The 27,076-nt window shown below is 35.3% G+C and overlaps 2 protein-coding genes across 2 annotated transcripts in view; one reads left to right on the forward strand and one right to left on the reverse strand.

The window, feature by feature from the left end:
* The window catches only part of Gycalpha99B (guanylate cyclase 1 soluble subunit alpha 2), a 1,063,824-nt gene that overhangs the window by 563,581 nt on the left and 473,167 nt on the right, over positions 1–27,076 (forward strand). The window contains exon 10 of the mRNA XM_067098553.1: positions 6,162–6,297. The gene's annotated coding sequence lies outside the window, so the exon portion shown is untranslated. The remainder of the gene's footprint in view (positions 1–6,161; positions 6,298–27,076) is intronic.
* Positions 1–27,076, reverse strand: part of Gycbeta100B (guanylate cyclase soluble subunit beta-1-like) — a 527,150-nt gene that overhangs the window by 484,903 nt on the left and 15,171 nt on the right. The gene's annotated exons all lie outside the window — the stretch shown is intronic.

Consider the following 27,076-nt stretch of genomic DNA (forward strand, 5'->3'; position numbering starts at 1 on the left):
ATCTTCGCATCATCACTGAGGATTCGGACTAGGCGTTCCCTCACTGGTAAGGAAAGGTTGCTACTGATCACACTACCGTACGGGAATGAAATTCTTCTTCGAAAGGTCTGGAAATGCCTATACCATCTCAAAAGAGAAATAAGACCAAATAAAAATTCAGTTTGGAAGAATACTTGAAGGAATATGTCCTACCTACAATGTGGGGCTTCGGGAAAAGGACCATAACTCGACCATACCCTGCGGTCGCAAACCATTTCTTGTGGAAAGAATTGAATAAACCAAGTATTTCTACTATGAAGAAATATGAAGAAATACAAAACCAACCTTGAATAACCGCTGTTTTCTCCGTCCATCTGACCAAACCTACAGGTATCTAGATAATTTAGTTGTTCTTTGATATTGACTTCAAAAATAGTATGTTGCAAAACTACAGCAATATTAGCAACTGGAGTAACTTGCATACTAAAGACATGACTTTATAAAATGCTATACTAACCTGTCTGTCATTTAGTTTGAATCTTATGGCTAACCTTTTAAATGAAAGTAGACTATAAACGCATTAGAATTCATAAAAAAATAGCCTATGGAAACTATTTCCGACAACAATTACAGGAAAGAGATTTGATTCGTGTACATCTTGCCGAACGCTGAATATTATTTTTATATAGAATATTTTTTTTTCATTCGCCCTGTTCTTAATTATGTAACACACAAGATATGATATTTAAAAAAATATGGAAAAAAAAAAATTTTTTTTCAAAATCAAATTTTCCATATATTTTTTAAAAGTCTTAATAACGTTCCCGTTTACTTCTAAAGAAGTTGCAAGGAACTAGGTTAGGGCAGAGAGAATAGGGTATTATGGAGAAGAGTACGTCAGTCAAAAATTTCCTTACTTTATGGCTCTCCAAAATCTCTTAAAACATTATATTAGCTGAGACCCATCATCTCAAGTGCAGAACCTTCACATATGAAGTTTCTTATTCAAAATTTAGTCTCCTCTTTCTTTTCTTGTCGGTTTTTGCCTCTCTCACATTGATCTTAAAGATTATTTCCAGTAAATAATATACCCCCCCTCACAATGTAAAGTGATCAAATCTAGTTATGGTTGCCTCTTCATCAGGATACCTGTAAAAGTTTATTATATTCGAATTTTATCACTCAAAAGAGCATATTAGGTAAGACAATTCCCATTAAGCTGTATAAGTATGTGTTCCATGTGTTGCGTTTATGAGAAGTATTTAACAAGAAATGAGGATAGAGCGAGCGCGGCATTGCATTTAGCTCTGTTTTCGTTAACCTGCCTAGGAACCATACCGAAAAGATCATGATAACCCCATTAAATCTAAAACATGGTTTTGATAAAGTATATGAATATCATAACTCCCTGAATGGTATTTTCATCTCTAGTTATTTTAAGAATTAGATACTCTACAGAACAGAAAACCACTGTACATTGAAAACAATCATTTCAATAATCTACACGATCTTTCAGTTAACATATATGAGTGATAATAAATTTTCGATTGACTCGTAATAGAAATTAAGTGCTTTGAGTTTCTTGTCTTCAGATATTATAAATATATAAGTATACAATGTTCGTGAAACAGTGGCTCACCTTATGAGCAATAACCATAACTGGCCCAAAAGAATCATGTAGCGACGTGGTCCAACTCCAGTAGCAAGATGGCATTAGGAAAATTGACAAAAAAAGGTGTTTGAGATATTTCTTTACATGTATGGATTAGATTTTGTGATACAGACTGACCACAAGTAACTCCCATCCATTCAACGTTGCAAGGTTGAAGGTCCAAGGATCAAGGGGGGCGGGAGGACTGCAGTACTCCGGAGCTGCTTTTTTGGAGTAGAGAGCTTGCCAAGAAAGTTCAACAAAGGCACAGACAACCTCAGCAGAATAAATAAATAAGGAAAAAATGCGCCGAAGTTTCTTCGGCGCAATCGAGTTTTCTGTACAGCTGGCCGCGATTGCCTGTGTTGGTGCGCTGCCAGACGCACGATCATGGACAACTGTAACCTTAAATAAAATAAAAACTACTGAAGTTAGAGGGCTGCAATTTGGTATGTTTGATGATTGGAGGGTGGGTGATCAACATACCAATTTGCAGCCCTCTAGCCTGAGTATTTTTTAAGATCTGATGGCGGACAGAAAAAGTGCGGACGGACAGACAAATAGCCATCTCAATAGGTTACTTTTACAGAAAACTAGAATATGAGACAAGTGCTATAGTGTTTCTTATGTATAAGAGGCAATGACATAATATATTGTAATTCTAGAGGTAAGTGTAATTTTGAAAAGAAAAAACTGCTCAAAAAGACATTAGTGAAATTTTATTAATTTTGATTATGCTTAAAAACATGTTGGTTATAATCTTCTTAAAGGTTCTGCCTAATGTTTATTCAAGATATTTCCAGGCTGCCCCAGTTGACCTGGATTACGTAATAACTGCTTGTGGTAATGGATACATAGACCAGAAGCATCGAGAACTTAGGGTAACTGTATATATATTAACCAAGAAACAAGAGAGAGGGTGCAGAAAGACAGCAGTCAAAAGATAATCGTAACAGCCCTGCCTAGTCGATTCAAGCAAAAAGAAGAATACAATCTCTGTTCAAATGAATTTATTTTGGCGTTAGCTGGGAGAGAAGAGTCGTTTTAAGTAAAGACCCCTGTCAACCCACATTTGCGAGTTACAATCGTCCAATGTGAAAATCATCGCTTTTGGGGTTGTGAATAAATTTTATATTATAATCTTTTACTAAGTAATTTGATAACAGAATTTTTCAATCTGCTGGCTACTACCACATTAGAGCCTTCTTTCACATCATTGTGTGACATGCACACACTTACATATATACATACATATATATATGTGTATATATACTATATATATGTATATATATAAATATATAAATTATATATAATATTATATATATATATATACATATATATATATATATATATTATATATATGTATATACATATTTATATATATGTATATATATATAAATATATATATATATATATATATATGTATATATATATATATATATATATATATATATATATATATATATATATATATATATATATAAATGGAGCGAGAGAGATAAAGATAAAGAAAACTTTCTGCTAAGGGAAAGAATAACATCCTAGCCTGAATACCCTGATGGAATCCGAAATAATGAAATCCTCCTTATGTACAGCAAATAATTTTTAGATTTTTCTATATGAACGCATTAACAAACCACCATATTAGAATTTGTCTTAAGGGAGGGCACCATTTTACCGAGCTGAACATGATGAAGAGCGGAAAGAATTATAAATGCATGACATTTGCATCTCCCCTATCTTTTGACACATCATGTTATTAAGGGAATAGGGAAACATGCCAAGGGGAAAACGAAAGAACCAGCTGGCAGTCATTTCCTAGCACATAATATTAGACGTTTTTCATCCGCTGCTTTTTGTCATAAAGAGAGAATAAAAGTTAATTCCTTTTTATCGTAGAATATACTTAGAAGTTAGTAGACAGATATTAATGTTTTACCTTACTCTTGATAACTGTCCGTCTTGTTTTTAATACATTATATCCGGAACTGTGTGTAATAATAAAAATCAGTGCCACGTTTCAATTAACCGCTAATATCTAAACTACTTTATATTCATGGTTTGTCCAGAAAGCACTGTTGTCATCTGTCCTTCAAAAATATATTTGCCATAACTCATTTTTTCTATTTTCCTTCTATTCAAGGGCCAGGGCCAGTCCTTTCCGACAATAACGGCAATACGCTTCCCCCAACCTGACATATTGGGTATCCACAGAAACTATACTTCCTACATTTGCTCGTGACTTATAGACTACTTCAATAGATATGAAACCTTTTGACGTCATCTCTCTTAATCACAGTGAGACGTTGTCACAGAAATATGTAAGAGATTTCATTTTATTAAGCTGATGTTTAATTATCGACCTAAATGTGAATGGCAACGAAAGCTTTTGCATCATTTTTCCTACTTATAAAATGAGATCCTGTGTGAATCCTAATTTCTCAGCATTTCCTCAAAATCTTCATGAAAATTGATAGCCTTCAGGGTCCATGACTTCCTTATTAAAACGAAAACATCAGAAAGTAATCAGAAGTCTCACGACTTTTAAACTTTAAAATCTTACAAACATGGGCATACGCCTTAACAGAGCTGGATGAGAGGAATAAGAATTCCATACAGGACAAGCTTTTCTGAAATCATAACTGTTCATACTTTTTCACTCCATGTCTGGAAAAGCTCTGCGTGTTATATACCTTGACAAAAAAGTAGATTTTCAGAAATATTACACCAGCCATGTTACCATATAAATTATATATATATATATATATATATATATATATATATATATATATATATATATATATATATATATTATTCCAGTAGATGAAACCTATTCACATGGAACAAGCACACAGGGGCCACTGCCTTGAAATTCAAGCTTCCAAAGAATGTTGATTTCAACCTCCCACCACAGACCCCACACTGCAACAGTAACTGATCATGATACTGAGCCAGTGATTTTTCATCGCCTCGGGGGAGACGCTATGCGCGTGTATATGTTTGTGTGTGTGTACATACATACGCCTCTGTGTGATTTGCATTTTCAGTTTTTATCTTCGGCAAATCTCCTCGTCTCCAGACTCCTTTCTCATAGTTCTCATCCAAGCAGGTCTGGGTCTTCTTGCTCTTCTAGCGACAATCAGAGCGTATCAGACTCCATCACGTTCTATTCTCGTAAGGGCTGTAGGAGGGATATGACCGAGCCATCTCCATCTCCTTTGCAATATAGTTCATTTACGTTTGGAATTTCCACTTAAATTCCCTTATGGTATCATTTCAAATTCTATCTTGCTGTCTTTTCCTATTGTTATCTTGCAAGGTTCATTCTCAAATCGATAAACTCTTAGACATTGTTGCGTTGCCATAGCATGATTCATGTCCGTACAGCAACAGATATTACTAGACTTATTTATTATCTTACTTTTGTATATGCGGTATCACCCTATCTAATCTCCAAATCTTATCCAGTCTTCCATTGTTTGATTTGCCTTTTTTAATCTTTTTACGTTTTCATGTAGTTCTGCATAGAGGTCGGGTTGATTCTTCATATTTTTATCCCAAAATCATTTGTGATTATTATTATTATTATTATTATTATTATTATTATTATTATTATTATTATTATTATTATTGTTATTATTATTATTATTATTATTATTATTATTATTATTATTATTATTATTATTATTATTATTATAATCAAACAATGGAAGCCTGAATAAGATTTGGAGATTAGATAGGGTGATGATATGTTATTAATAATAATAATAATAATAATAATAATAATAATTATTATTATTATTATTATTATTATTATTATTATTATTATTATTATTATTGCGCATACTGCTACGGAATCTAATTTAACTTAATGCTGTAAAGATAAACACACGTGTCCTATATATCTTCTACCTACCAAGGCTATTCAGATAAAAGTTCTCTGATATACATTTCTTATATTATTTTTATAAATAGAGTATATATCTAAGAACTCTGCCATCTGCTCTCATGTAATTATCATGATGTTTATTGCTTATTATAATATATGGTTTATGTTTTTCTGTTGAAGGGAGAAAGTGCTTTTACCAATAGTGTCATCTGCTTAGTTTTTCTTATTTTTTCCACACATTCATTACAAAACATTTTTAGTTGCTGTGTCCAATGATTTGGCTGCCTGGGGATTTGAACAACTGACCACTGAAGCTGCAGGCCAGCTTTTTATCCAAAGCTACTTCAGTAGGCACTAGTTCTAATCCCCAAAGATGAGGTTATGATAAGCATTTATTTTCATTTGATATTGCATGGTTATTATATCAATTTATATGAGTTTTTGTTTAAGAAATGAGAATGCGACATAACAAAAATAAGAAAGAAATATTACCGAAATGTTTCAAACAACAGTAGGGAAATGAAAGAGGTAAAGGAAAAAGTACATTCATTTTCAAATGTACGTAAGAACAGAGAGAGTATTAGAATGATCAAACCTACTCATCAGTAATGTATACAGTTACTTAACATCATTTCTTTACAGCGTAGCAGTGCATCAACAGCATGAACGACGACACAGAGCGTCTATTTTACGCTACCGCAGAATGACTTAACGGAAGTCTTGGAGGTCTCCCGGAGGAATCAGTTTTGTTCCAGAAGAGAGAAAATTAACAGCAAAGGTAAGACTACGAGACAGCTCTCTCTCTCTCTCTCTCTCTCTCTCTCTCTCTCTCTCTCTCTCTCTCTCTCACACACACACACACACACACACACACACACACACACACACACACACACACACACACACGGCGACAAGACAAAACTCCGACTCCTCACCTGAGTGGTGCGTAGCGTATGATTTTTACATTGCAAGAAGAAAACGCAGCATCCTACATCGAAGACAGCAGTAACATCAACCGTTGCATTTACATTTTCAAGTCAGAAATCTAACTTGTAATGATTAAAGGTAATTAACTTCGACATAGCAACACAGATTGATTAGTCTGGAACTAACTCTGTTGCTAATCCCACCTCGTGAATGTCCCGAGATTAATGTTTGTCAAACATGCAGTCATTCACTACAGGCACAACCTCTAACCTGGACAATTACATAAAATCATCTGCTTAAAGATGCGGAAGTAATCCTCAATTCTTAACACTTTCAGCGATATGCTGGGATTGAAACTAAAATGCCGCTCTGGCGTTTGCGTTGATACAATACGAGTACTATCAGTAAGGATAACTTTCTTTTACACAGAGACAGTTATGAAAATGTACCTGATCCTTTCTACTAGTGCTAGACTAGACTTCGTGATTGTTTACATGAATCTAGTAAAAAGCAAACGAACATAAGAATCACTCCAAGAACACTCTGAAACAGCAGTGGAATATTAAGTCAGTGGCAAAAACACTTGGAGCAACGTCGGTTTCATTCGACACTGATGATACTTTCATTTAATTGTGGATTACTTTTACACTGATTCAGGTGCTTTAATAAACGTGGGTCACTTTTACACGTTAATCAACAGTCTAACGGCCATAGCAGGACTCGAACTCGTATCCGGAATACCAGAACGAGGTCATTAACCTGCCCACGGTCAGTAATGTGACCTCATTCTGATATTCTGGATGAGGGTCCAAATCTTACAAATGACGTCAGAATTTCTTCATTTTCTTCCAGTTGGATCTTGGGCCTTGTAGTGACCAGTGAATCCAAAATGTGTGAAGAAATTGATTAACTAAGAGGACAAGTGTGGTTATTACAATTAACTACGTGTCAGATAAAAATTGCCCATATATATGTATATATACTGTATATATATACATATATATATATATATATATATATATTTATATATATGTATATATATATATATATATATATATATATATATATATATATATTTATATATATATATATACATAAATGTATATATATATATATATATATATATATATATATATATATATATATATATATATATATATATATTTATATATATGTATATATATATATATTTATATATATGTATATATATATATATTATGTATGTATGTATGTATGTATGTATGTATGTATGTACATTACCAGGCCCTGGTAATATATTATATATACAGTAATTATATGTATACTCGTATATATTTCGTGAAAAGTTATTTCTAACGTTATTTGTAATATCATATGAGAGATCTTGCTAAGAGAGTAAGCTTGAGGCTTATTAGGATGTAAAAACACTACCCATCCATGGGTACATTTTTCGGTTCTGTCTCTTTTGCCTGGGGGCTGCAGACAGGAGCCCCAAAAGTTCTCCAGACCACGAAAGTGATAGATCACCTGTAACTACTGTTTAGTTTACGGGCCCACATTAAAACTGATCAGAGCCTGGTAATAAAGTCAGTTGTTTATCTGCATCTCATATGGGGGTTTCGTTGCAGTATATACAAGAGAGAGTTTTTCGGTCAGTAATACTGTGTGCTTGTAACTAAACATCCTGGATGTAGGTCCAAACTTTCTTTCATTGACACTTGCATTACCATTTATAAATATTATGTAAAAATGCTATTTATCAATATTGTCTGTATTTATGGATGAGAGCTATATATAAAAGTGTGCTTAAGGCCATAAGTGTGTGGCACTGGGTTCCAGGCAGGATAATATTTTCTACCAATAACTCGTATGCATCTTAAATGCAAATTAAAAACATTTCATAAATGAATATTTCCTCTCCTTTAACTGCCATTTTCATTAATGTTCATATATACAGTGCCATGTATACCAGTGTGTATGGGAGCTTTCCGTGAAAGTGTGCTTGAGGCTGCCTGCAAATACGAGTATGTACATACGAGGCAATGACTTTAGGGCTGGTGAAAGTTTTCTGTCACATAAGTGTCTGAAAATGCCATGTGCTTATAACAAAAATGGAATTTGGATCCCAATTCAGATTGCTTGAACTCCGAAACTTATTCTCTCATTTTATTGCCAGTTACATTAACATTCATATATCGAGTGAAGAAAATGATAAATAATGTTTCCTCTGTTGAAACATCAGGAAGGTACCTGATGTAGCATAGTCGATAAAGCTGTTTTTGTAACTTCTAGGCATATTAGATGCGAATTCAAACCCCCAAAAATTATTCTGTTATTGCATTGATGATCAGAATTGATATATATATATATATATATATATATATATATATATATATATATATATATATATATATATATATATGCATATATATATATGCAATATATATAGATACATATATATTACATATTTTATATATATATATAATATAAATTTATATATATACATATATATATATATATGTGTGTGTGTGTGTGCGTATATACGAATTTGCATGGAAGTTACACAAAATAAAGGCGAAAGTGCGGAGCATTTTTCACTCAAAAGAATGCATGCTAATTTATCCTAGCTTGCTTTTCACACACGCTGAGTTATCAGTTCTCTCGCTATCCGGTAACAAAAGGCCAAGCTGTATTTGATCATATGATCAAAGGTTCTCCAGGCGACTAACGAGGTTCTCTTGGAATATATGTCAGGGTTAAGAGGGCGACCATTGTTATCAGTGGTCTATGAATCCATCAACTATCTTCATAGAGAAAAATACTTGTCAATAGCAGTAAAGAAATTTTATGTTTGAAATCTTGCAAATAGATCAAATTCCACGTAGTGTTAGGCTCAACAGCGCAGCCAACTTCTATCGAGTAAATTGTAATTGGAAGGAAAATGAGTTAGCAGGTAAGGGGCCTTTGGTGGTGTTAATGGAACTTAATTAGAGTGATCAAAAGAGGGGGAAAAAGATGGGTCTCTCATGGGGTTTGTCTTCGATTCCATTTCATTTCATCGCCTGCGTTAATAGAGTATTATGGCCCAGTTTTGTACCTTTTTTTTTTTGTGATACATTTTGCACAATTCGCTCGCTTATATGCACAAATATACATACACACCTATACGATGGCGATGGATAGACCTAGGAGGGCTCTGGACACTTTCCAAAAGTCCTCTACCAATACTCCCGAATATATAGACGAAGGAAGAAATTCCTCATGCTGAATAGTTATGATAGGAAGGTTTCATTCTTGGAAATATTCATATGCTATAGTTTTAGACTGTCTTAAGCTTAGATATTACATAGCATCGCTCAAACAAGTAAAAGATACGCCGAAGTTTCTTCGGCGCAGTCGAGTTTTCTGTACAGAGTATAATCTTTCGGTGGTCTCGGTATAGTGCTGTATGAGCCGATGCCCAAGTAAACTTTAACCACGGGCCGGTTGTGGCCTGTCCTATATCGTTGCCAGATGCACGATTATGGCTAAATTTAACTCTAAATAACATAGTTGCTACTGAGGCTAGAAGGCTGCAATTTAGTATGTTTGATGATTGGAGGGTGGATGATCAACATGCCAAGTTGCAGCCCTCGAGTCTCGGTAGTTTTCAAGATCTGAGGGCGGACAAAAAAAGTGCGGACGGACAGAGAACGCCATCTCAATAGCTTTCATATACAGACAACTAAAAACAGCGATTTTAAAGATCAGAATCATAAGCAAATGAGTACGTTGGAAAAGAGGGAAATTGAGGAAATAATTGAAGACTTAGGGAAGAGGGTAGAGGAGAAACTCGATCTCTGAGGAACACCGCCAGAAATGGGATAAAGGGTGTCAATGAAATCAGTTACAACAGAAATGGATTATTCTGACAAGAAATAGAGGCTCAAACAAGGAGTTGAGCTGAAAGGGTCCTCTCTGATGTCTAGCTGTTCAAAGCTGTTCAAAACGTTTAATAATGTCCCCTGTAGAAGATGGCTAGATATTTAAAGAAAATGGATCAAACACACGCGAGTATGCTATATATGACTTCTATCACAGGACTCACACCATGATATAAAATATAAACCGAGCATTTGACCAAGAGGAAATTGAAAAAAACGGAGTGCAAGATCTTTCACCTTTTACTCTAAGGCATTTTCAAGCAAACTGCATACAGTGAAAAAGAAAATTGCAAGGAAGACCGGTTTTTACAGATATTAAGGGTACATAACCATTTTAACCCATGCAAAGGATTATCTCTTTCAGGTGAGGCACAACTGCTTAATGCTAACTCAGGGATTTTTGTAAAGCTACGAGAGAAAACGGATTTTACAGCATTATTGGCATTTCAAAATATCTCTTGTACATCTTCTTTGATCCTCTTGCTTAGAATTGGGTCAAGAGTGTTCCTGTTTTAAATTAATACTATTTGCCTTTGCAAGCAGCATTAATGTAGATTCAATCATATTTCTAGACATAATATTTTCACAACTCACTAGTATACTACTAATGGGACCAATTAATCCTATGGGATTTTTCACTCTTTTGCACAAAAACACATTATTCTTTTGGACAGTTGTAACTGAATATTATGTTGATTTATTGCGACAATTATTAATTCTCTACTTGTTTGGACTAAATCATAATCCATACATGGGATTTTATGAAGACTGTTAATATTTTGGTGGGGTTAGTTTCTTATAACTATGATTTTGACAGAACGAATTATATTCAAAGATTGTAGTGCATTTAATATTTTCAACAATGATCCCTGACTCAGTGCCGATGAAATAAGGCAGACAAAGGTGCTCTAAGGCATTTCTTTCTTTCTGCCACTATCATGATGAAATGTCTTCACTGATTTATTGCAGAAATATCCAAAATATGAGCTGAATAGCATAAGTCCCTACCATTTCTATTATGTTTGACATGCAGGAAACACTAAATAAAGTAGAAAGGTTTTTACATTAATATGATATCAATAAAATAATGTACATAAGTTGAATTATTTGTTGCTGCTAGACATATTGAATTTTCACTGAAATTATTCTCGTCGGATAACTATGTCTAAAAAAGGGCAAGAAACCATCTTTTTCTATTTTTAGCGTGAATTTGATATGTGGGACTTGTTCATAGAATTCTAGCTAGAGGTTATGTACATTTAAGGTATTATAGCAAAAATAACATCATGGGACAGGTATTGGAATAATGTTAGGGACATATTTTTTTATGAAAACTCCGCGTATAGATTTGAGAGAACTGGTGATAGATGGTCACCCAGTGCCACGGCAAATGTCTACTTATATCATTTTACATTCAAAGTGGACTTATAATCATATATATACAGAATTTAATTTATTCTGAAATTTGACTGTTAGTGGTAAATCCAATCCCGTCAATTCATGTTTTGTAATATTCTACTACTGAATCAATAGGCCAACTAAATAAAAAAAAAACAAATATCAAAACTTACTAATGGGGAGTCTGTATTGATCGTGATGCCGTATAATTTTTCTGTAAGGTCTAATCATTTAATAAAAAAGGTGCCGGAGATGGTTTCTGGGAACGGCCACAGCGGTCTTAATAAATGTTTTGAACGATTAAACGAGACAGAGCCTACAGAGCTAACGATAGGCCCTAAAGGATTATTATTATTATTTTTTACGCGTTTTAGCGAAACCGGAGGATAATTAGTCGAAAACTAATTTGATTACTCCATCAAAGCAGTTCACATTATTTTCACTAATATTACTTAGTGATATTAGTTATGTTCTCCACTATTATTGATTTATCGGTCATTGTGATGTGGAAGTATTCGTCACTTCTAAGTTCAGTCAAGACATTCTTAAACCGTTTTGTGAAATAAATCTTGATTGACTTCACTAAGGCCGGTAAATAAAGTACCTTAGCAATGATGGATATGTGTATATGCATAAATATTTATATATATATAAATGTATTAATATGTATAAATGTGTATATGTATATATGTATGTGTGTGTGAGAGAGAGAGAGAGAGAGAGAGAGAGAGAGAGAGAGAGAGAGAGAGAGAGAGACTGTGTATGTCTGTGTTTGAGTAGTCCTTCAGATTTAAGCAAGAGCAAGAGCAGGAACTTATTATTGTCATTTTATTCATAAAAATCTCATAATATCATGAGCCACTAAAATGGTGAAGAAATCTACAAAGGTGTAAGAATGAATATATATTATAAATAAATATACATCAAGTAAAAAATGCGCCAAAGTTTCCTTAGTGTAATCGAGTTTTCTGTACAGCATATAATGCTGTATGAAACTCTAAGCCACGGCCCATGAAACTCTCAGCCGCGGCCTATGAAGCTTTCAGCCACGGCCCGGTGGTGACCTATGTTGTTGGCATCTATAGCGGTGCCAGACGCACGATCATGGCTAATTTTAACCTTAAATAGAATAAAAAAAAAAAACTACTGAGGCTAGAGGGCTGCAATTTGGTAGGTTTGATGATTGGAGGGTGGATGATCAACATACCAATTTGTAGCCTCGTAGTTTTTAAGATCTGAGCGTGGACAGAAAAAGTGTGGACGGACAGACAAATAGCCATCTCAGTAGTTTTCTTGTACAGAAAACTAAAAACGAGAGTTTTCGATAACCTGATCGATTCACCTTCTCAGTCTCACTAAAACACTAAAGCATCGAAGTAAAGAGTTTGGATAAAATTAAAAGTTGAAACGTTTGTTCTCAGAAGAAAACGTCGTAATTTGAAGATAGCCAATTCCGTAGCTCAGGTAATAATACCATCGTTCTCCGTAATTAAACCAACTACCCTAGTCGGTCGTCAGAGCGGCAGTTCATCCATTGGGTCACTCCGGCGATCGTCCGAGCAGCTTGGGCGCCTGCAACTTAGGTTGCTGAGTGGAATCCGGGTAAAAAAGTCACAGAAAACAAGTCGCAGGAAAAAAGTCACAGGAAAAAAGGCACATTAATCTCTCCTAGATAATGACCCCCAAGGGTTTCAACCCGGTATGTATCCACCTTTGCGGCGTGTTTAGTACTTATGCCCGTTGAAGATGACCGCGAAAACATAAACAGAAGACTGTAAATATCATAAAGATAATAACCCCCAAGAAATGTTGTGAATTTTTCCGTTATCACCGGCCACCATAAATTAATGTGACTTTTTTTTCCTGTGACTTTTTTTGCGACTTTTTTCGTGTGACTTTATTACCGGCCTCAGCTGAGAGCAACAGTGTAACCTGAACGGAAGAGGGGGAGGCAGCAACAGCATCAGATGTGGCTAAATGACTGTCAGCTGAATTGAATGTATGTACTGGTCTTAAAATAACTGTCCACATATCAGGTCATTCGTAAATTTATCCTCTTGCGTGAAAAATTTGTTCCCCTCCATACAATGGCCCCTGTTTATAATAGCCGGATCTTTCCTAGATAGTGACCCCAAGGGTTTTCGCGGGTCGTTATCTAGGACTAATATTTCTTGGGGGTCATATCTTTATGACATTTACAGTCTTTTGTTTATGTTTTTACGATAATCCCCAGGGGGGCTTGTCATAAACACGCCGCAAAGGTGGATACATACCGGATTAAAACCCTTGGGGGTCACTATCTCGGAAAGATCCTAATGGCTCCCTCGACCAATCTCCTAATTCCTGTATCATTGTGTTATAAATGACTTTCGAGCCATTCCAGTTAATGTGATGGTCGTGTTTCCAGCTATGTCTGACAGAGGCGCCAGTTAGACAATCGAGGAGGTTAGCTGGTTCATCTACGGAGAACGATGGTATTGCCTGAATCACGGAATTGACTATCTTCAAATTACGACCGGATTGTGGATTTCTTTACCATTATTATTATTATTATTATTATTATTATTATTATTATTATTATTACAGTTTCTTGCTGTGTTCTTCCAAATAAACTTACGAGTAACAGCCAGAGCAGTGTCGACGGAACTCTGTATCTTCCTATTACTCATCTCATTGTTAAAAAAAATTACTGTAGCAGTAGCATTAGACCTAAACCTTAAAAACACCCGTATGTATGGAGATGAATAATTGTGAACAACGAAAATTATTCTTTTTTTCAGTGAGAAATTATTATTTTTGAGGAAAAACAAACGAAGAAGCAAGCATTGTCACTTTTACGTAGAAGACCATTCACTGGGCAAATGAATGCCGGAGCATGTAATTACGGCGGAACAATAAACTTCTCCTAATGAAGATCAGACAACGCACTCGGCGCCGTAGGCAAATGATGAATGTCTTGCTAAGATCGTCTGGGAAAATAACCTCGTTATAAACTCACATCAATCATATTAATTGGACCGTTGTTCGCTGCTTTTCCCACACACCGCAGTCCCTCCCAGTACGAGGTTTTTCCCCTTAGAATTTCATTACGTTCGTTTTGGGCAATTTGTCATTCCCGCGGCCATGTCGAACTGGTAACTAGAATTATGACTTTTGTTTCCTGAAGTGCACAGCTCTCTAAAATGTTACTCACTGTAGAATGGCTGTGGAATACACGTACACACTCACACATAAAACACACATATATACATATATATATAATATATATAATATATATATATATAGTTATATATATATATATATATATATATATATATATATATATATATATATATATATATATATATATAATTATTCTACTTGGTCACTTTTACCAGATATGTATACAATTGTACAACCACAACGCCTCTTAACTTCTCGAATTCTTCTACCTCTTTCGAGACAATTGTCATTATAAAACAAAAAAATAGAAAATCTTACGTCCGTAGCAGGATTCGAATCCGCATGTGGGTATTGGAGTTACCATCGTATCCTAAAACTATGAAGAATTCGTAAAGTTAAGGGGACATATAAGTTATTACAATATATATATATATATATATATATATATATATATATATATATATATATATATATATATATTATATATATATATATGTGTGTGTGTGTGTGTGTGTGTGTGTGTGTGTGTGTGTGTGTGTGTAGATAGATAGATAGCTGATTATCAGAAGAGGTGTAACTTCAGCTTTCAAGAAGGATTTGATAAGTTAACTAGATAGTCCACTTCTCTTCAAGAAACACCACCGGCGTGGAGCAAGAATATTTTAGTAAAATTCAATTTTAGAAAAATTCGTCCTTCCACTGACAGGTGCGGCAGGAGGAAAAGTAGCTAATCAATTGTAAATGAGAAAATGTCTTTAACAATGTACAACGACTGTTCTGCAGGGGTAATAGTCTTAACGTTATAAAATCAAATAGGCCCATAACCTTCCAGGTCAAGATTTCAAATAGTATGTAATTGCTCTTTTCCATAATGTTAAGAAACGAAAGACTAAGGCATATGATTGTTATATGCAATTTATTTTAAAAAGATACTATGTGTTTTACATAGTTTACATACGTGCTTACTTTCTTCTAGGTACACACGATGATGAAGGATCATCGAAACTACCGAATTTAAAGAGACAAAGAATTTAGAAGAGAAGCGCTCTTTTTAACTTGAAACTTGACCTATGGTGACCAACTGTATAACGTTCTTGTCTAGCTCAGGAGACTCAGCAGAAAATAATAAAAATAATAAAAAGCCGAAAGTCAGTTACATTCAACAGCGTATGTTTCAAAGGAAATATCACGCATTTTGTTGTTTAGTGTTTTTTACTACTTAGATTTTAAGCATCGGAAAGTTATTGATGTAGAAAATATATGGTAATGTTGCGTTTCTAAATCATCGTTCAGACGACTGGCACATCTGTTGTACATGAACCCAGTATATGCTGGTTTTTCAATCAAACTTACGTTCTTCTTTCCTTCCCAGTCTGATAAAAATGATTTGCTTTATGTTTATAGGCATGGTTTCTCTAGCTCAAAGTTACAATGTCATCTGGAAATGTAAGCATTACTAGTCAAAATTGCCTTAGCACTTCAGTAGGTCTCCTAGAGCTGGCAATTACATGACAAGCAAACCTCATTCAAGATGAATAACTCTGTGTCGAGGGAACTCATTTTCACTCTAGTCACTTTGAAAGACGGAGGAGCAGGCAAAAATAAGGGCTGGGTCTCAGAATCAGTAGGGGTATTTGTGGGTACAGAGAGGGTAATAAGCAGGAATACTGAGGTGCAGTTACGAAACCACAGAGATTACTCTGTAGCAGTGTACAAGGTCATGGACAAGGCAATAAATCACAAAGTAACGTTAAACAAGAGGGGCTATGTCTAGATTCATGTGGTAAATCTGAGGGAATTTTTAGATAAGAAAAAGGTTCGTTCTTTTCAGAAGGTAAGGTGTAGATGAATGAAAAGTTCCAAAAGAATAATGAGGTACGAAAGTCTTCCCCTGTGTAAAACTAAGGTGATAGAGATGACTGTAAGAATAACGATGTATATCATTATTTAACATAATAAGGAAGGCTTGTTGTCAAAGACAAGCCGATATTATGTTCAGAATATTGAACATAAGCTGCAGACGCTAATAAATAAGTCTTAGAATATTTTTAAAGACATAAAATGAAATTTAATATAAGTAAAAGTAAGGTTTTTGGGCCAAATGGAAGCCAATAAGTCTTCAGTGAATTTTTACGTGGATGGGAGTTGAATAGAGGTAGCTAACATCATATAAGTATAAGGGAATATGTTTGATGCATAACAGTGTGATGGGAGACGAGGTGAGTACAGAACAGATGAGGAAAGGCAGGTAGAAGGTAATTTGTAAAGAATTGGAACAAAAATTGGAATATACCATGATATCGCTGAGCCACCTCTTCCATATAGAATTTACATGTGGATGTTAATTGTTGGTCATAATTAAAAAAAGTTTAAGCAGTTGAGATGAATTTTAGCAAAGTCTGTGGAGTAAAAATCTTTGAAAGGGCGGGAAATTTGGAAGCAGTAAAAAATTAGTGTTTATGAAAAAATATTTCGGAGTATATTGAGGCTGTTTGATCAAGTGGAAAGAATGGAGAGCGACAGGATGATTGAGCGAGTTTACAATTTGTATGTAATGGGATGAATACGTAGAGAAATATAGACAAGTAAAAAATGCGTATAATACTGTATGAAACTCCCAGCCACGGTCCATGAAACTCTCAGCCGGCCGTGGTAGCCTGTGTTGTTGTGGTGCCAGACGCACGATCATGGCTAACTTTAGCCGTAAATAAAATAAAACCTACTGACGCTAGAGGCCTGCAACTTGGTGTGTTTGATGATTGGAGGGTGGATGATCAACATACCAATTTGCAGCCCTCTAGCCTCAGTAGCTTTCAAGATCTGATGGCGGACATAAGAAGTGCGGACGGTCAGACAAAGCTAACTCAATAGTTTTCTTTTACTGACTGAAAACTAAAAACGATTTTGTTGTGTGGGACAGGAAGAAGTAATTGATTAAAACGCCTTGATAGTCACAACGCAAGAGATTGCATACAATACAGAGAGAAATTTTCAATGTCTTGTTTGTTGTATGTAGTTTGTTGTTCTGCTGTTGACCTTTCTGTACAAGAAAGGATTAGACTTATTTTACATGGATAATAACCAATTGGTTACCTAGCAACGGGACCTACAGCTTATTGTGAAATCCGAACCACATTATACCGAGAAATGAATTTCTATCACCAGAAATAAATTCCTCTAATTCTTCATGGGCCGGTCGAAGACTCGAACTCGGGCGTAGCAGAGTGCTAGTCGAGAACTCTACCGACTCGCCCAACGAGGAACTAGGAGGTCATCTCTGATTCTTCGACTGATATAGAAGTGTAGCTGTAGTAGAAGCTATTTTTTGTGGAGACATCATTTTAGAAAGGCTTATATATATATATATATATATATATATATATATATATATATATATATATATATATATATATATATATATATATATATATATATATATATATATATATATATATTATATATATATATATGTGTGTGTGTGTGTGTGTGTATATATATTTATATATATATACACATTTATACACGTGTATATATATGTATACAGTATGTGTATATATACATATATATATGTATGTATGTATATGCTTAGATATATGAATGTGTTTCTGTGTGAGTGTGTGTTGTGTCTGGAGGCAAAATGAAACACGAAACGCATGATTTACTAGTTTTGACGTAACATAGGAAAGAAGTGAGGCGATTTGGCAGCGCTTGCCAAAGCCATTATGGTTCTCCACTGAGGACTGGCAAGAAGAGATGAGGAGACATAGGAGATCTCCATGAGCTCGAATAACATGTTTTGGATGGAGTCGTAGCAACATCTTGCCTGAACAAATAATCAAGTTGAAGAAGTCTATTCGATCAAATGATCAAGTTGAAGAAGTGTATTCGAGCAAATGGTCAATGCTACTGCTTCACCAAGAATACTGTGAAGTGGTTGAAGATGTAGACGTGCTTGTTACAAATTGCAGTGAAAAATGAATGCGTGCCATATTGTACGCACACAGCAGACATTAACATATCTCTCTTATTTTATTTTTGAAGAATATTCTAAATATTTTGTTTACAGCTAAATTCACTCATTAAACTTCATACCTTTATTTATTGGTTACATCACTTAATTTTCTTTATTAATCATTTCCTTCATGAATTCACAACATTAACATAATTTATTTTCTCTTCATTACGGCGCTGAATGGCCTTCTTGGCCCCAGTGCCTGGGCTTTTGCCCTAAATATCATGCATTCATTCATCCATCCACTTCATTATTTGGCCTTAAGTCTTTCTGTTTTGTTTGCTTCTTTCTGTTTTGTTTGCTTCTTTGTAAATACGTAATGAAGTACAACTGTTCAATTGTAAAATGACAACAAAATGATTTTCGTGCCATAAACAGTAACTTCACAGAGAACAGTCAAAGTATAGAATTGCTGGCAGGCACGCGGCATTCGAATAAGCTGGAACTAGTTAGACCTAAAGAACCATTAGAAATTTATGTCGGTTTCAGATTTGCATTATAGATCAGAGGTTCCTGTTTCAAATAACTTTTAGAAATTACGTCATTTCCTGTAGAGAGTAAAAATAAACACGACGTGTCTGTGAAACACAATGACATCCCCACCCCCTTTACCCGTGGTAAAATCGTATATTGCACTTAACTGTAAATCTGACAAATATGAAATATTTTTTCTTTTATTGTTCAAAAGTTATGACCAAGGTTAAATTCTTATTTGGTCTTTGACCTCAAAGGTAAGCTTTGTCCTTTATCTAACGCTACATATCCGATAAGTACAACAGGGGGTATGCATGCCAGATGTGAAGTCCCTCTCTGGTATGATTAAAAGCAAGTAAAAAATTCGTCAAAGTTTCTTCGGCGCAATCGAGTTTTCTGTACAGTGTATAATGCTGTATGAAACTCTCAGCCACGGCCCGGTGATGGCCTTTGTTGTTGGCATCTATAACGGTGCCAGATGCACGATCATGGCTAACTTTAACCTTAAGTCAAATAAAAGCTACTGACGCTAGAGGGCTGCAACTTGGTATGTCTGATGATTGGAGGGTGGGTGATCAACATGGTAATTTGCAGCCCTCTAGCCTAAGTAGTTTTTAAGATCTGAGGGCGGACAGAAAGAGTGCGGACGGCAGACAAAACCATCTCAATAGTTTTCTTTTACAGAAAACTAAAGATATAGCGAAGGTTCAATTTTTTTTCGCCTTTGGTCTCTATGACCTTGACCTTGACCTCACTACATATCACTCTATAGCGCAGTATGGATAGCAAATATGAAGTATATTTTGTATAGTTCAAGTTGTCGCCATGGTCAAATCTCTGTTGAATCTCCATCAACCATATACGATATACATGAAGTGCTTGGAAACCACCCTTAGTAGACAGGTGGACTTTCTGGATACCAAATTAGTCAGACTGCGTTTAGAATTGGTCGGCAGCTTGATAACAATTGGCTGGAGGTGTTATGTCCGATGAGGACTGGAGTTTTAGATCCATTTTGAAATGTTGGAGGTAAATTTTGTTCTTTAATTGTCTTTCAGAGTATTATCTTATTCTGGTCATTTTGTTTTCTATTGAAAAGAAATAAGTGGAAAACAGCATTACTTGACTATTGATATCATTTGGCTCCTTGACAAAGGTGTGTGCATTTATACTCTGTCAAAATCACCCAATAATTAAGTAAACATGTGCTCCTCCACAGATTAGTGATAATATGCACATGTATAGTTATGTTGAATATGGCTTGTTATTTTCATACGCAGAACGAAAAGTGAGTACTTCCATTCGGATTTTTATGCGTTGATAAGGAAAGTGGTCTTTGTTTTCATCCAAAACAGTTTTTACGGATCTGAAACACATACACATAAACACACACACAATATATATATATATATATATATATATATATATATATATATATATATATATATATATATATATATATATATATATATATATATATATACAGCATATGTATATATGTATGTGTGTGTGTTTGTTTCAGATCCTTAAAAACTGAACTGGATGAAAACGAAGAAACATTATCTTTCTTACACACATACACAAAACACACACATATATAAAATGTATATAATATATGTGTGTGTGTGTAAGAAAGATAAATAAAGTGTTCTTCGTTTTCATCGAATTCAGTTTTCAAGGATCTGAAACACACACACACATATATATATATATATATATATATATATATATATATATATATGTGTTCGTGTGTGTATGTGAGTGTGTAAGAAAGAGGGGAAAAAGAAATCTCTTGAAATGTAAATATTTTGGGGGGGAAGCGGTACCTCCCTCCAAGTGTCATACAGGGTTTATTTTTCGTCGAGTAAATTGAATCTGTGTGACCTGCGGGATCCAAGGAAATAGCCGAAATTGAATCAAAGTTGCCATTTACCGCTTGTCTCTTAAAACAAGTATTCTTTGACCATAATGTATTCCTTTTATTTCTGCTTACGTATCAATGTAACTGGTTTTAAAAAAAAAGGCAAATATTCACATTTTTCGCTTTCTAATTCATATTTCTTTTGCTCTTTTGAATTACGCTAAAATAGCCGTTAAATCAATCATGGTCGAATACCATAATATCTTTGTTTCCTAGAATAAGTAGCTGGACATTTTATTATGCAAAAGATGAATTTATATGTTTAGTGGAGGTCTGTTCTGCTTCATTACCACAAAGAAAATAAGTTTCCGCTTGCAAAGGTCGAAAAGCGGAGGGTTCGCCAGAACGTAAACACAATTATAATCTGGAAACTCTGAGATTCTCTCGCGATTTCGATTTATGTGCGGGGTTACTTCAGTATAGTAACAAGTAGAAAATGCTCCAAAGAACTTCGGCTTAATCAAACGAGATTTCTGTACAGCGTATAATGGTGTATGAAACTGTCAGCCGCGGCCCATGAAACTTTCAGCCAGGGCCCAGTGGTGGCATGTGTTCTTTGCACCTACAGCGGTGCCAGACGCACGGTCAGGGCTAAATAAAATAAAAACTACAGCGGCTAGAGGGCTGCAACTTGGTCTGTTGGATGATTGGAGGGTGGATGATCAACATGCCAGTTTGCAGCCCTCTGGTCTCAGTGGTTTTTCAAATTTGAGAGTAGACAGAAAAAGTGCGGACGGACAGACAAATAGCCATCTCAACAGTTTTCTTTTACAGGAAACTAAAAACGAACATTTCTCATCTGTTAAATTCGATGGATGTAAGGAGACTGTCTTAGGAAAGCTACTTACTTCTTGAATAGTCACTTATTTCTTTAAATTTTATTATTTGATATTCTCCAAATTCTAATAATTTTATTATACAAAAGATGAATTTGATATACATTGCTATCGAATCTGAAGTTCATGTAGTTGTGAAATGACACTCATTTGAACATACCTGGTGACAAAGTCAAGAAATACAAACAAATAAATTAACAAACAAATAAATGACACAACTAGAAAAATAGGCTAAGTTTTCAGTTCCACATCAAAAGCCCTAATGATGCAGGAAGGTGAGGCCGTGCCACTTGGCATTGATGCCTCATAATAAGGCAAGACTACCTAAACGCATAAACAAGAAACAGATATAAGAAGAAATAATCGCAAACAAACTCTGTAAAATCCTGCAACTAATATAAAAATAAGTAAGGCTTTGAAACGAATTCTAAATCGGTATTAACCCGGTATGTATCTACCTACGCGTCACCTCCGAGGTGCTAGTACTAAACATGGCTGAAGCTCAGTGGGACGCTGTGTTTAGTAGCCCCTCGGGGATCAAAGATTTCGTTTATTAACATTTAGAAATATACAGAAATGGGTGTATATAATACTTTGATTCCCGAGGGGCTAGTACTAAACACGGCGTCCCATGTTTAGTACCAGCGCCTCGGATGTGACGCGTGGGTTGATACCGGGTTAATACCTTCTAAATCTTTTTCTAGCAGTAGTCCTTTTGTTATGAAATTTCTTCGTTTCATTTCGACTCGTACAGCAAAGTAAAACACCTTAACAAAGTTGTTCGTGAGTGTATGAGTATAGTTTTCATTATTCCAAATCTAGGCGGCCGTGGGAACGAGAACACATGGAAGGTACTCGTCTAGAAGCGGGATGGCGGAAGCTATGGGGATCGTGTGGGGGCCACTTCTGCACTATCGCTAGACTCGTCTGAACTTTGTATGGTCAGTCAATTCAAGATTAGATCGAGAGAAGAACGGGTCTGCAAACGTGGTGACGAAAATAAGACCCTCCCCACAAGAGATTCCTATGCCCGGGTGTCGCGCATTTATGCGGTCATTTTTGTTTTTATAATAATCCGTTTCATTTATTAAAACTAATCTCATCTCCATTTAAGATTTTTTCAACTTTCACCTTAATGCCAAGTTGATCCGCCGGGGCCATGAGTCATAAAAGGTCAGAGAACATGAAATTATCCAGTATTATGGATAAAAATAAAACCATTTTATCTTATTGTTTAGATTCGTTTAACAAAACAAGAAAAATTACTTCTCGATATCCTTTCAGTATTAGTGTATAACTTTCAAAAACGTTCTTTTCATGGTTCGGCACTCGTTCTTTTTCTTTTCAGTTTTCTGTAAAAGAAAACTATTGTGCCGGCTTTGCCTGTCCGTCCGCACTTTATCTGTCCGCATTTTTTCTGTCCGCATTTGTCTGTCCGCCCTCAGATCTTAAAAACTAATAAGGCTAGAGGGCTGCAAACTGGTATGCTGATCATCCACCCTCAAATCATCAAACATACCAAACTGCAGCCCTCTAGCCTCAGTAGCTTTTATTTTATTTAAGGTTAAAGTTAGCCATAATCGTGCTTCTGGCAACGATATAGGGTAGGCCACTACCGGGCCGTGGTTAAAGTTTCACGGGCCGCGGCTCATACAGCATTATACCGAGACCACCGAAAGATAGATCTAATTTCGGTGGCCTTGATTATACGCCGTAGCGGCTATACAGAAAACTCGATTGCCCCGAAGAAACTTCGTTGCATTTTTTACTTGTTATTGATTACAATAGATTGACGGTCCTAACGATCCAAACATTCTATATGGATGCGCATTTTAAATTTTTGAAATGTTAATGAGGAAATGTCTATTTAAGTTCAATAATTCGCTTGCCAATGATTCTACCCACCCATACTCGTACTGAAACTTCTACCATGTATAAGGTGATAATGGTAATGATGATCTTATTTTTGCATAATCGAATATTTTTTAGCTTATTATCTTATGTAAAAAACAGCATAACATAAAAGTAACCGACCTCAGCTAGATTCTATAGAAGGTAAAATGCAAAATGAAACCTGATATGATACATCTCACATCAATGTATTAACCAAGAACGTAAGAAGAACACGACACTGTAGTCTAAATGTAAATCGTGGTTTTGTTTCCATTGTGCAGACAATTCGTTATATTCCCATGACGGTCTTCCTCCGTCAGTTGGAATACAAAGAACAAGTAGCTCCTTACCAAGGGCAAACAAAACAGAACAGCAGAAGAGTTTAAGGAAAAACTAAATTCTAACGTGACGAGACGAGATATATTATGGTGGCAAAGAGCGCAGTCTTGACAAGAAAAATTTTGGTTTTTTAGAGACAGAATTTAATATTGTAATAAGTAGGTATTCTGAGCGCTTGTATAACAATTTTGTACCGTATTAGTCCACAAATGTTCAGTCTTCAGAATCACAACTGAAATAGACAGCCACGTAAATCACCTGTAACATGGGAAAACATTCCTCACTTTCCAATAAAAACGATGCTTGCTTCACTTTTCACTGCGTTTTTAGTGGCATTATTATGTAATTTTCTAAGTGCTACAGAAATCAACTACGTTCAACTTTTATTCACCCAAAAGTAATTTATTTAATGCATTGCCTCTCCTCGATGGGATTGGATCTATGGCAGTACACTTCATTAATCGTCCCACATTCACTTCGTCTATCATCCTCTCAGGCCTGGAGGCATATTTTACATTGGGCCTCAGTCAAAAATTTTCCCAGTCTTCCCACGAATAGGAATAAGCTCATCTTGTCGTCCAGCTCGCAGAAAAACTTCAGTTTAGGAAAGTCTTTGCAAAAAAAAAAAAAAAAAAATTAACCAGCGTATCTTAGAATAGAATATGAAGGTGACGAAGAAATGGATTTTTCTTTGCCACCAAGCTCAGGAGATGACCCCCAGATCCACATTTGGATCTCGAAGCTATCGAGCTACTTGAGTCCAGTGGGTCCTGCTTGAGTCTGACGAATCAGCGAGAATTTCTTGATGCTTATGGTTGTATATCTGTACAAGAAATATCACATGATAAACTGTGTTGTTAACATATATTATTTTGAAGCAATAATGTTTATATTCTGTTAAAAGATAAAAAGTATTTCCAACGGCCTCTAGAACGTGCTTTCTAGACGAAGATGGGCCTTACGGTGAGCGTAAATGTAATAACTGTCAAAGTGGGGAGAAGAATGGCTTTTAGCTGTGTTAGCATTGCCTTGAGCATAGACCCTAACTTCAAGATATAAACCGAGAGTAGAGACTGCAGAAAAATATTTGAAAATATTTCCGAAAAGGAACTATTTATGTAAGCTTGGATTACATAACCATTCATTTACGGTGGTATTCCTTTCCATTTTTTCCTCAAGAATTTGCAGTTTTCAAAGTGAGGCTGGGTAAAATAATTTTAAAAAACATGGAAACTCCATTGTTTAAAATAATGGTATTAAAATTTCGATGATTTAAAAATGAAGAGATAGAATATTGGCGCTGTATGATTATTCAGTCTTATAATAGAAAAAATGCCCCTTTAGGTGGTATCGTCCTATATTTTTTATTGACGAGCAAAATTCTGCTTTCACAGGTCAAACAATGGAAATTTCCCCAAGCCTTGGGATTTTTTATGGTGAAATAACCAGGTCATGCAAAGCGTTGCGGGCGAAGTTTTGTTTTTTCGCATTTCACCTCTTAACATTACAGCTAACGTCCATGCAGTGAAAATGCAAACTAGTGTAACTCACCGGGTTCGAAATATCTGCCATCTTTACTTGAGGAAGAGAAAAAGGCAGAAATAAAAGAAAGGAAAAGCGACCCATTTGCACCCAGAGAGCGCAGGAGACCACTCACCTCCCATTTACCTCCCAAGAACACGGGCCAGCACTCATACATTCTGAAAGCAACCATGACAATGGAATGCTAGCCTAGTATACAAAACTCAGCTGTTCTTTGTTAAATATTTAAATGTTGCGACGTAGTTCTCGCTGTTGGTGATTTCATTTCGGCGAGAGTATGAAGGCTCTTTCTCTTTCGGTAATGTTGACCTGAAATTATTTTACGCTATTCATGTGGTAAAAAATAAAATAGAAGCTTTCCTACGGAAAGTAATTTCCATTTACAAAAATAGAAAATTTATTTCAGAACACCTGTCTCAGCATTTTCCAAATTCAAGTAGCACTGGTGAGATAACTCTACATTGCACTACACTACTCAGTATTTGTTTAAATTATATATGCGTGCTTAACTTTTCTGTAAACTCATTTAGTCACCTTTATCCAGGCCAGTGATAGACTCAGCCACAGTCCATGCCCAATCTCTATCGAAATTGGTAAAAAAAAAAAAGCGGAATGTATTACATCATCGGTAACAGTAAAGGTCATCATCTTTACTATACGAAATGCGGCAACGATTAGTCATTCATGCTATAATATATCCAATTTTCATTATTTCAATAAAAGTATAAGAAAACATCCTATCGTCTAGGACGCAAGAATGACTTAAATGTTTACGAGTTCTTTGTAAAGTGCCTTAACAACCTAAGTAAATCCTCAGTGACCTATTATGTTACTACTCTAAGTTCTTTCTCCGTTTGATGTTTGTTTACTTCTTTGATGTTTGTTTACTTCTTTGAGTCAGGATAAATATATAAATATGGTAAAGAAAGTAGAGTATTTGAAAAATACGTTTTGAAAATAGAGTATATATTAAGACACTAGGAATGGAATGGATTGTTAGGAGAGGGTGGATAGTAAGATGGAAGAAAGAGAATATGACTGGAGGTACCGTAAAAGGAATGAAAGGGTTTGCAGCTAGGGGCCGAGGGCACGCTGCAAAGAACCTTAAGTAATGCCTACAGTGCACCGCGTGAGGTGCATTATCCCCCAAC

The sequence above is a fragment of the Macrobrachium rosenbergii genome, chromosome 55 (genome assembly GCF_040412425.1).
Source record: "Macrobrachium rosenbergii isolate ZJJX-2024 chromosome 55, ASM4041242v1, whole genome shotgun sequence".
Classification (NCBI taxonomy): Eukaryota; Metazoa; Arthropoda; class Malacostraca; order Decapoda; family Palaemonidae; genus Macrobrachium; species Macrobrachium rosenbergii.